We start from the raw sequence: 10540 nt of genomic DNA, 5'->3' as shown, positions 1-10540 counted from the left end.
GGTTGTACTTTCATGAGTATTTTTGTCCCTATTATGCTGGTTATGTATGTGTTTTATGATAGCAACCATCTATGGCTTTCCTCGTGTTTTTACTTGTAATTGAATGATCAATGTATCTATGACCTAATGGATGGAATGGCAGTTGATGTGTTGAGGCATCAATGGTTCTTAGCGATTCTTAGCTAAGTATGAGACCCTTATGCTCAAAATTGTTAATTACACCTATAGATTACACATTTGCAATATGTTTGACGAAATGCTTGTCATGGCTAGTAGGGATCCAGTCAAGGTCTTGAACAAGTATTTTCTTTAGTATTGTCATTTCCATGTTATTTTACTGATCTGAAGAGATGGTTCAATTCTGGGCAGTGACCTGGGCTTTGGGCCTGAAAAAGTGGCTCAAATCTCAGAGTCACTGGCATAGCACTGACAATTTTGGTCTCTGGTCACTGGCAGGCAAGCCTGTGAGAGCGACTTTAGGTTGTTGGTTGCACTCATGCCTATAGCATGGGAGTGACTGAGCCTTAAATTATCCAAAAGCTCAATGGGACCTCAAGGAAAGTTGTCTAAGTATTGGATTGCTTCCTAAGGGTCCTGTAGCTGATAATTAATGTTTGTATGGTGTGTTTCCATCGGTTCCACTTCCTTAACGTGGCTTAGGAGGTCGAATCATATCATAATGGCCTCTCGTCGCATGTTTACCCCAGCTGGACAATTGCTTGGGTAGATGTGGGAGGAGGGTGTTACATGTACAAAGCAATTAATCATTTTCGTTTCTATCTGCTTAAGACTAAGACTAAAGTTATAGTACCATACCCAATAGTTAGAAACCTTTTAATCCAAAAGGAAATCGGGGAGAAAAGGGCTCACTAGATGACAACCTTACAAGAGTTTTACATGGAAATTAAGCCTATTCAAATCATCAAAGGACGTTATGGTCTTTGTTAATTGGTTGTTGAATCTATTTCTTCTCCTAGCGACCATTCCACTTGTTGGGTTGTGTTATATTCTTTCCACGACTAGCCCACGTAGTTAACCGGGGGGTTAGAGGGGGGCGGAGCGCCCCCTTCGTTGCGTCAATTACACAGCGGGGGGGTCACAGGGGGGCAAAGCCCCCCTTCATTGTGTCGATTGCATAGTGGGGGGGTCACAGGGGGGCGGCAGCCCCCCTTGTCGAGGGGGTTTGAGGGTGGCGGGTAGCCCCCCTCTACAGGGTCTGGGGCAGCGCCCCAGGGAATTTTTTTTGGGACCCTATATTACGTTGGGCAGACCTACCTATGGTTTTATGCATGGTTTTCGCACATGGTTTTGGACGCGATGGTTTTCGGTCCATGGTGTTGGATGCTTCGGCATGTATAAATATGTATTGTAACATTGAAAGGAAAATAATGAAAAATCAAGCTGGTAGTCCTGGTTTTGGGATCCAGGGGAAAATCTCTGTGTATATGTGTTTTATGTGTTATGATCTCACATTGTTTATTTTCTGTGTTTTAGAATTCGTATGCAGGTAATTTCTGTACAGGGTTAAAACCTACATTTGGTATCAGAGCTATTTTGGCTTCAAGCGGACGCCTTTGTTGCTGAGGGGTTTCGCTCAGGCTTGTGGTAGACCTTGTTCAGTGGGAGATCTGCGGGATCGATTCTAGTTGTGAAAGATGATGACGAGCAATGGAAAGATAGAGATCGATAAATTTAATGGTCAGAGTTTTGAGTTATGGAAACTCAAGATGGAGGATCTGTTGGTGGATAAAGATCAGTGGATCGCGGTAGATCCGGATACTAAACCAATGGGAGTGTCTGATGAAGAATGGAAGAAGTTGGATCGGAAGGCAAAGAGCACAATACGATTGTGTGTCTCAGATTCAGTATTGTTGAATGTATAAGGAGAAGCTACGGCTAATTCTTTGTGGGACAAGTTAGGGACTTTGTACTAATCTAAGTCTCTGGTGAATAAACTGTTCATACGAAAAAAGATGTATAACCTGAGGATGAAAGATGGAGACTCGGTGACAGAGCATATGAACGCATTTAATACTATGGTAAGTCAATTATTATTTGTTGACATTAAAATTTCATATGAAGATAAGTGCATTAGTTTGTTGTGTTCTCTACCAGATTCGTGGGATAGTCTGGTTATTGCAATAGGTAGCAATGCAACTGCCTTGCAGTTTGACGAAATAGTCTCATCCTTGCTGACAGAGGAGATGAGATGGAAAAATATGGAGAGCCAGAATGGTGATGCCTTGTCTGTACGAGGATGGTCCCACAACAGAAACAAAAATAAGTCATCGAGTGGGAATCTAAATCTAGAGGGAGATCTAAATCTCCATGAAAACCTGTAAAGGTGGTGTGCTGGAAATGCGGAAAGGAAGGGCACTACAAAAGGGATTGTAAATCTAAAGCTCCTGACAAAGGTAAGGGATATGATGATGCTCCTTCTACAAAGGCGAAAACCACCTCAGATGAAGGTGGGGATGTGTACTTGGCTTCTTCAAGTACACATGTAGATCATGAGGCGTGGTTGATTGACTCAAGTGCACCCTTTCACTTCACTCCCCATAGAGAGTGGTTCTGCGAGTATGAGAAATATGATGGTGTTGATGTCTTCTTGGGGGATGATAGGAAGGCTAGAATCATTGTTCATGGAAAATTAAAGTTGAAGTTGCAAGGTGGAAGGGTTAGAACACTTTTGGGTGTTTTGCATATTCCTGCATTGGCCAGAAATATGATTTCTATAAGCAAGTTGGATGATGCAGGTGTAAAAACAATGTTCGAGAAGGATACTTTTGGGAGCACTGGTATTGATGCATGGAGTTCAGATTGGGACTCTGTACAAGCTGCAAGGTAGCACTGTTGTTGATGGGTGCAACAGTTCTATGGTTCCTAAAAGTGGAGCAGAAAATCTAGTGGTCTCTGGAGAGAAGACCATGCTATGGCATCAAAGGCTTGGACATATTGGAGAGAAGGGCCTTCAAATACTTCATGGTAAAGGTATGGTAGAAGGTATGAGTAATAGCTCTCTGGATTTTGATTTCTGTGAAAATTGTGTATATGGGAAGCAAAATCGGGTGAGTTTCCACTCTGGTGGTAAGAGGGAGAAACAGATATTAGATCTTGTGCACAATGATGTGTTTGGACCTATGAAGGTTCCATCTCTGGGTAAGTCTATGTACTATGTATCATTTATAGATGACTTCTCAAGGAATACATGGATATATTTCCTTAAGAAGAAATTTGAAGTCTTTGACAGGTTTAAAGAATTTAAGGCTTTGGTGGAAAACCAGACAGAGAAGAAGATAAAGGTGTTGAGGTCGGATAATGGTGGAGTGTTTTGTAGCAAGGAATTTCAAGAATTCTGTAAGAAGTGTGGTATAGCACGGTAGAAGACTACTCCATACACACCTGAGAAGAATGGATTTGCAGAAAGAATGAATAAGACGTTGATGGAAAGGGCAAGAAGCATGCTCAGTGGTGCCGAGTTAGGACAAGAATTCTGGGCGGAGGCGGTAGAGACAACATGTTACCTAGTCAATAGATCACCTTTATCAGCGTTGGAGGATAAGACTCCACAAGAGGTATGGACTGGTAAGAAACCCTCTCTTTCACAGCTGAGGGTATTTAGATGTGATGCATATGTACATGTTCCAAAGGAGAAAAGAACCAAGTTGGATAGTAAATCTGAAAAGTGCATCTTTATTGGGTATAAGGATGGTTTAAAGGGTTATAAGCTTTGGAACCCAATAACAAGGAAGGTTGTGTATAGCCAAGATGTGGTGTTCAGAGAGGTGAAAAATGTTATTAAACATGAACTCCAACCAAAGGAACCTGAGAAGATAGAGTTTGAGCTTAAGGAGGAAGAATCAGACTCTACAGCAGAGGAGGAATCAGAAGATGAAGAGCCACAAACTCCGGGTGTGAGAAGATCAGTTCGAGAAAGAAGGCAGCCAGAAAGGTATAGTCCATCTGATTTCTGTTCAAATTTTTCTTTATCTATTACTGATGATGATCCCATAACTGTGAAGGAAGCGGTAGATTCAAAGGATGGAAAACTCTGGAAAGAGGCCATGGTTGATGAAATGGCATCTTTGCACAAAAATGAGGCTGGGATATGGTGGAGTTGTTGGCTAGAAGGAAACCCATTGGTAGCAAATGGGTGTTCAAGAAGAAGACAAATGCAGAAGGAAAGGTGGAGAAATACAAAGCTCAATTGGTAGCAAAGGTTATTCCCAGGTGGCGGGAATTGATTTTGGTGATATTTTTTCTCCTGTTGCCAAGGTAGCTTCTATTAGATTACTTTTATCTGTTTTTGTTGCTTTTGATTTTGAGGTAGAAAAGATGGATGTGAAGACAACATTTCTTCATGGGGATCTGGAAGAGGAGATCTACATGCAGCAACTTGAAGGTTTTGCGATGAAGGGTAAGAAATAATTGGTATGCAAGTTAAAGAAGTCTTTGTATGGGTTAAAACAGTCACCAAGGATGTGGTATCAGATTGGTATCAGAAATTTGATACATTTATACAGGGGCTTGGCTTCACCAGAAGCAAAGCAGATCACTGTGTGTATTTTAAATTAATTGGTGACCGTGTTATTTATCTGATCTTGTATGTGGATGATATGTTGCTGGTTGGAAATGACAAAGAAATTATCCATGATTTGAAGACCCAATTGTCCTCCAAATTCGACATGAAAGATCTTGGTGCTGAAAACTATATTTTGGGCATGGAAATTAAAAGAGATCGGGAAAAGAGGAAGCTCTGGTTAAACCAGAGGAAGTATGTTGAGACAATACTGCAGAGGTTTAATATGCAGGATAGTAAACCAGTGAAGGTTCCTATTCCTGCATGTGTAAAGTTATATGTCAAACAGTGTCCCAAGACACAAGAAGAGGAAGAGGACGTGTCCCATGTTCCATATGCAAGTGCAGTTGGTAGCCTGATGTATGCAATGGTCTGTACTAGACTAGACATTGCACATGCAGTGAGAGTATTGAGCAGGTTTATGTCAAAACCAGGGAAGGAGCACTGGACAATAGTGAAGTGGGTTTTCAGGTATTTATGTGGCACTAGTGATTATGGTTTGTGCTACTAAGGAAGACCAGGATTGGACAGAGTTTTGGATATCCGTGGCTTTGTTGATGCGGACTGGGATGGAGATCTGGATCAGAGAAGATCTACAAGTGGGTATGTGTTTAACCTATTTGGAGGTGCATTCAGTTGGATGAGTAAGAAACAATTTGTAGTGGCACTATCAACTACAGAGGCAGAATACATGGCAGCCACTCATGCAAGCAAGGAAGCAGTTTGGTTGGAGAGATTGTGTTCAAGTATGTGGTTAATACAGGGAGCTATAAGGATAGACTATGACAGCCAAAGTGCAATTTTCTTGGCAAATAACCCTGCTTACCATTCAAAGACAAAGCACATTGATGTTCAGTATCACTTTGTGAGGGATATGATAGGAGACAAAAAGGTGTTGTTGGTAAAGGTGGACACTTTGATGAATACTGCATATGCATTGACAAAATATATGAGCTCTGAGAAGTTCTATTGGTGTACAAAAACAATGGGCGTTGCAGGGCTGGATAAATGACTAAGCTCTCTTGTGACCCCCTATGGAAAGAAAACAACAAGTGGGGGAATGTTGGGTTGTGTTATATTCTTTCCACAACTAGCCCACGTAGTTAACCGAGGGGTTAGAGGGGGGGCAGAGCCCCCCCTTCGTTGCGACGATTATGCAACGGGGGGGTCACAGGCGGGGCAGCAGCCCCCCTATCCACGGGGTTTGAGGGGGGTGGGTAGCCCCCCTCTACGGGGTCCGGGACAACTTGGGCGGACATACCTATGGTTTTGTGCATGGTTTTGGCACATGGTTTTGGATGCGATGGTTTTTGGTCCATGGTATTGGATGCTTCGGCATGTATAAATATGTATTGTAACATTGAAAGGAAAATAATGAAAAATCAAGCTGGTAGTCCCAGGTTTTGGGCTCCAGGGCAAAATATCTGTCTATATGTGTTTTATGTGTTATGCTCTTGCATTGTTTATTTTCTGTGTTTTAGAATTCGTATGCAGGTAATTTCTATACGGGGTTAAAACCTAAAACCATTCCATTTTTCCTAGTGAGTCCTCTCTAAACAATGAAGTATCTTTAATACAAAAAGAAGTCTTGTGTCAAGATTATGATCCTAATTCATGGTTTTTAGACATTAGATTTTATTTGGAAAAAGGTATCGCCCCCTCTCATCTTAACGCAACTTAGAGAAGATCATTAAGGTTAAAATTTGCACCTTATCAATTTATCAATAATGTAATTTTCTAAAACAATTATGATTGGGTGTCACTTCGTTGTCTAGAGCCTTCAAAAATACTTTGTGAACTCCACTTTGGCCATGCTGACAGACATTTTGCTGGATATACCACTACACATAAGGTTATAAGGGAGGGTTATTATTGACCCAATATGTTTAAAGATGCCCATGCCTTTGTTATAAAATGTGAAACCTACCAAAAGACCAATGGTAGGCTTAAAAACTTTGCATTCCCCCTAGAACCTGTCATTGTTGAAGCTCCATTTCAGCAATGGGGTTTGGACATAATTGGACCAGTTAATACTCCTTCATACCAAAAACATAAGTTTATAATTACAACTACAAATTATTTGGCCATATGGGTTGATGCAACACCTCTATGTGTGGTAAATGTTAATCAAGTCATTAATTTTCTTGAATCTCAAATTATCACTCGTTTTGGTGTTCCTGAGTCATTGGTCTTTGATAATGCATCTTATTTCTCATCTCATGAGTTAGACGCATATGCCTTAGAAAAAGGAATAAAGGTTAAATATTTAGAAAACTATTATCCGCAAGGAAATGGCGTTGTTGAATCTTCAAACAAGAATCTACTAAAAATCCTTAAAATAACAGTCTCAGAAAATCATAAAAATTGGCATACTGTGCTATTTAATGCATTATGGGCTAATAGGGTCACACCAAAAGCTGTTATTGGAAACTCACCCTTTTTCCTCGTTTATGGTAGAGACGTCATATTACCCCCTCACATATTTCTTCCTTCTCTGCAATTGTCCCAGAGTGTCCAAGAAATTAAGTCATCAACTATGGAATATAGAATCAATAATTTGTTAAAATTAGAAGAAGAGAGACATAAATATAAAACCAAGTTAAATCAACATCAACAACTGGTAAAACGATGGTTTGACCGCAAGTATTCTTCTAACAGGAATTTTGAAGTTGGTGACCTGGTTTTGAAACGTGATAAGGCCCACGAGGACAAGGAGAACACACCAAGTTTCATAAGTTATGGTTGGGACCCTTCATTATTATAGAAAAGACCAGACCCAACACATTTCGATTGCGGACTTTGGAAGCTCAACCTAAGGCCCTCCTAGTTAATGGGCAGCTTTTAAAAAGATAATTTGCATGATCTCCTTTTGGAGACTTTTGTACATATTTATATTATGATTTTATTTGATTTTGTATGTTTGAGTTTTCTCTTTTTATTTTCTTGAGTATGTTTTTTCCTTGGTTTGGATTTCTTTTGATATCATTTTTTGTTTTTGTTTTATTCCACAACATAATCTGCCTAGAAACACCTTTTTAAAGGAATATTTACCAAATGATTTATTGATTCATGTATTAACCATTGAATCAATTCTTTTAGTTTGATTTTAATAAGTAGTTCTTTTATTCAAAGATATCATTAGATCTAGCCTTGACTACAAAAATTATCTTAGTCCACTATTATTCAAGAAGAATTCATAGTTTAGATAAACAAATTAATTTTAACAACATTATTAATACAAGGTTGGAAAAGTAAACTTTTCACGCCATCCCTTGCTCTTAAGGAGTTGATTTTCCTCCCCATCTATTAAGTAATCCATCAAGGGTTAATATTAATCAGAATATATTTTAATATGTGAAGGATTAACTGAGAGATAGGAGGTCTCATAAAGAGCAGACCTACTATGATCATGGGTCCTAATGAAAGTGACATTACCACTACTAATCTCATCAAGACCAAACCTACTATGATCATGGTTCTTAATGAAAGTAACATTGCCACTACTAGTCACTAAGTCGGGGTAATGGATTTTGGTTGTAAAACTGAAAAACAAGAGGTCTCATTATGAGTCGGCTTGTTCACTTCTATTAGTTCTTGTGAATGGAACTGTCACCATTTGGTTACCAAGCCAGGGCAGCAATTTTTAGTTAATTTCCAAAGAAAAATCTCAAGCAAATAAAATATTCTTAATGGTTCTAAATATATATCTAATAGATGGGAAACCTACACATCATTGGGTTAAAAGGTAACCTTGTCAAGGGTATGGATGCCTGCTGACAGTAGTGGTTCTAGCTATGGTATTAAAGTTATGATTATGCCAGCTTTCATAATTTGTTGTTTATCTTCTGAATTTGTTATCTTTCTGAATCCCTCTGAACATTTAGTGATTTTTTTCCATTTTTTGTAAATTGGTGAATCATTTTAATAAAGATATTGATGGATACTTATATTGTTTTGCAGACTATATTGAAAGAAACTAATTCTCATTATGTTATATATGACTATAACTGCATTTGATCCTTACTCCTTCCATTTTCTTTTTCAGAAATAGAAAACTGGTTCGACCCAGCAAAGTCACCAATTGTTGGCAAGCCAACCTACTCCCTTTTATTTTTGACAAAAATAAGGGGCCCCTCCTAATTTTTTTACTTATTTTGTCATTTTGACTTGATTGGATTGGTATTAGATTGATTTCTGCATCTTTTCCTTTAATTATTAGTTTAATCTCTATACCAAATTCAACTTTTACTCATTATGTGTGTTGGATTATATGGCCCATTCTTTCATTCATTAGTGATATCAGGGTTATTTCCTTTGATTGTTATGATTACTGAGTTTATCATTACTCCTATAGTAAGAATATGTTTAAGCTTAAGATCCACTACAGAATCAGAGATTTTGTAACAACCCTAACTAAGTTTGTAATGCTAATAGGATGACTTTTATAAACTATCCTATTAACTCTTATGTTAATCCTTTTATCTTTGTATGATGGCTCATTTTAATGTTCAATATTCTAATCGATGGACATAACCTATTGTTTATATCTGATATTGGTGGCATTGTATGTTTTTAAACATTTAATATTAATTATTTAACAGTTTTATCATATCACGTATATCAATTAATGGTCGATTGATTTCAGATTAAATATATGATTCTCGGTGATATGTTTCGCGGATTTGCACCAATGGAAAATACTCATTTTGGGTGATGTGTTATGTTATCACACATATTCATCGACTGATATTGAATCCTAAGTCTCAGGTGTCAATCTGTGGCAATGCCAATTGTCATATGGCTCATTATCTCATGATCGACACTCATTGCTCGTATCCTTAGACCATTATGGCCCTGAACCGAGCTAGTACTTGCTAGTTGTTCAATTCATTACTTAGATTTTTTAAAGGGATCTCCAAAAAACCTCATTTCATCTCTTCTCGTTTTGTCCCGAGGGCTCTGCAACTTAGAGTTTGATGGTTGGTCTTTACATTTTCTTGAACCCTGTTTCACTTTGTTTCTAGTTTTTACCTGGTGACATGTCACCTGTAGTGCAAACCAAGCTCGTTGGGGCAGAACGTGTTGAATAAAATGATGAATGTTTGGCTTTGTTTCGTCGAGTCGACAGGTGGGAATTTTTACAGTTGTTTCAGGGAGACAAAAATGAAGTTGTTAAAGCCTTTGTTACTTCTTTTAATGGGAGGAGAGCCCATGGGGGCAACCTAGAAATTAAAATTAACTTCAAATCTTCACGACAACCACGCATATTCCTCTTAAAGGCGAATGTTGGTCCAATAAAGTTACACTAAAAAACGTTCCATGGAGAAAGCTACTTGACAGCAAGGACTATAAGTACCATGCCAAAGGTATGTCTGTGTCGTCTTCGTTACACTTAGTTTGTATGTATATAACCTGTGAAGGGCGGTATAACATAGTTTCTAGGTATCATATTTAGATTTTAATGGCTTTCCTAAGTTGAAATCTTAACTTTCCCTATTATTTACTGAAGAATTTAACAAAAATGTCTAGGGCTTATCAAGTCGGCCACAAAACCTTGAAAATTCCTTGTTCCACCATAGTTTAATCTGCATGTTAGTTCAACATCAATTGGCTCAATTAGGTGATAACTAGGATTATTTTCTTGCCCGTAACGGTTATGATAAACCTCTGGCATTTAACCCTGCTCAGTTTTCTACTACAATGGCTCCTGACCCCTCTCCTATTGGTTCAACTCCATCACTGGCTGATGATTTTTGATAGGATGAGTGCGAGGCATTTGTCCAAGCACCAAGGTCACCCATTTTAGAGGATAATCACGTTGCAATTTCGAAAATTTTAACCTCTCTTAGTGTTACTAGAAATTTAGCAAGAGCCCATGATTTAAAACCCTCCACGGATTCTCTTCGACCTGAACCAAAATATGCCCAACTTGCATGAGAACAAATAATTGGTCAAATTAAA

Source organism: Pinus tabuliformis, chromosome 6, assembly GCF_031772625.1.
Source record: "Pinus tabuliformis cultivar Carrire ecotype Pingquan chromosome 6, CPIR1, whole genome shotgun sequence".
NCBI classification, from domain to species: Eukaryota; Viridiplantae; Streptophyta; class Pinopsida; order Pinales; family Pinaceae; genus Pinus; species Pinus tabuliformis.
This window is presented reverse-complemented; position numbering follows the sequence as displayed.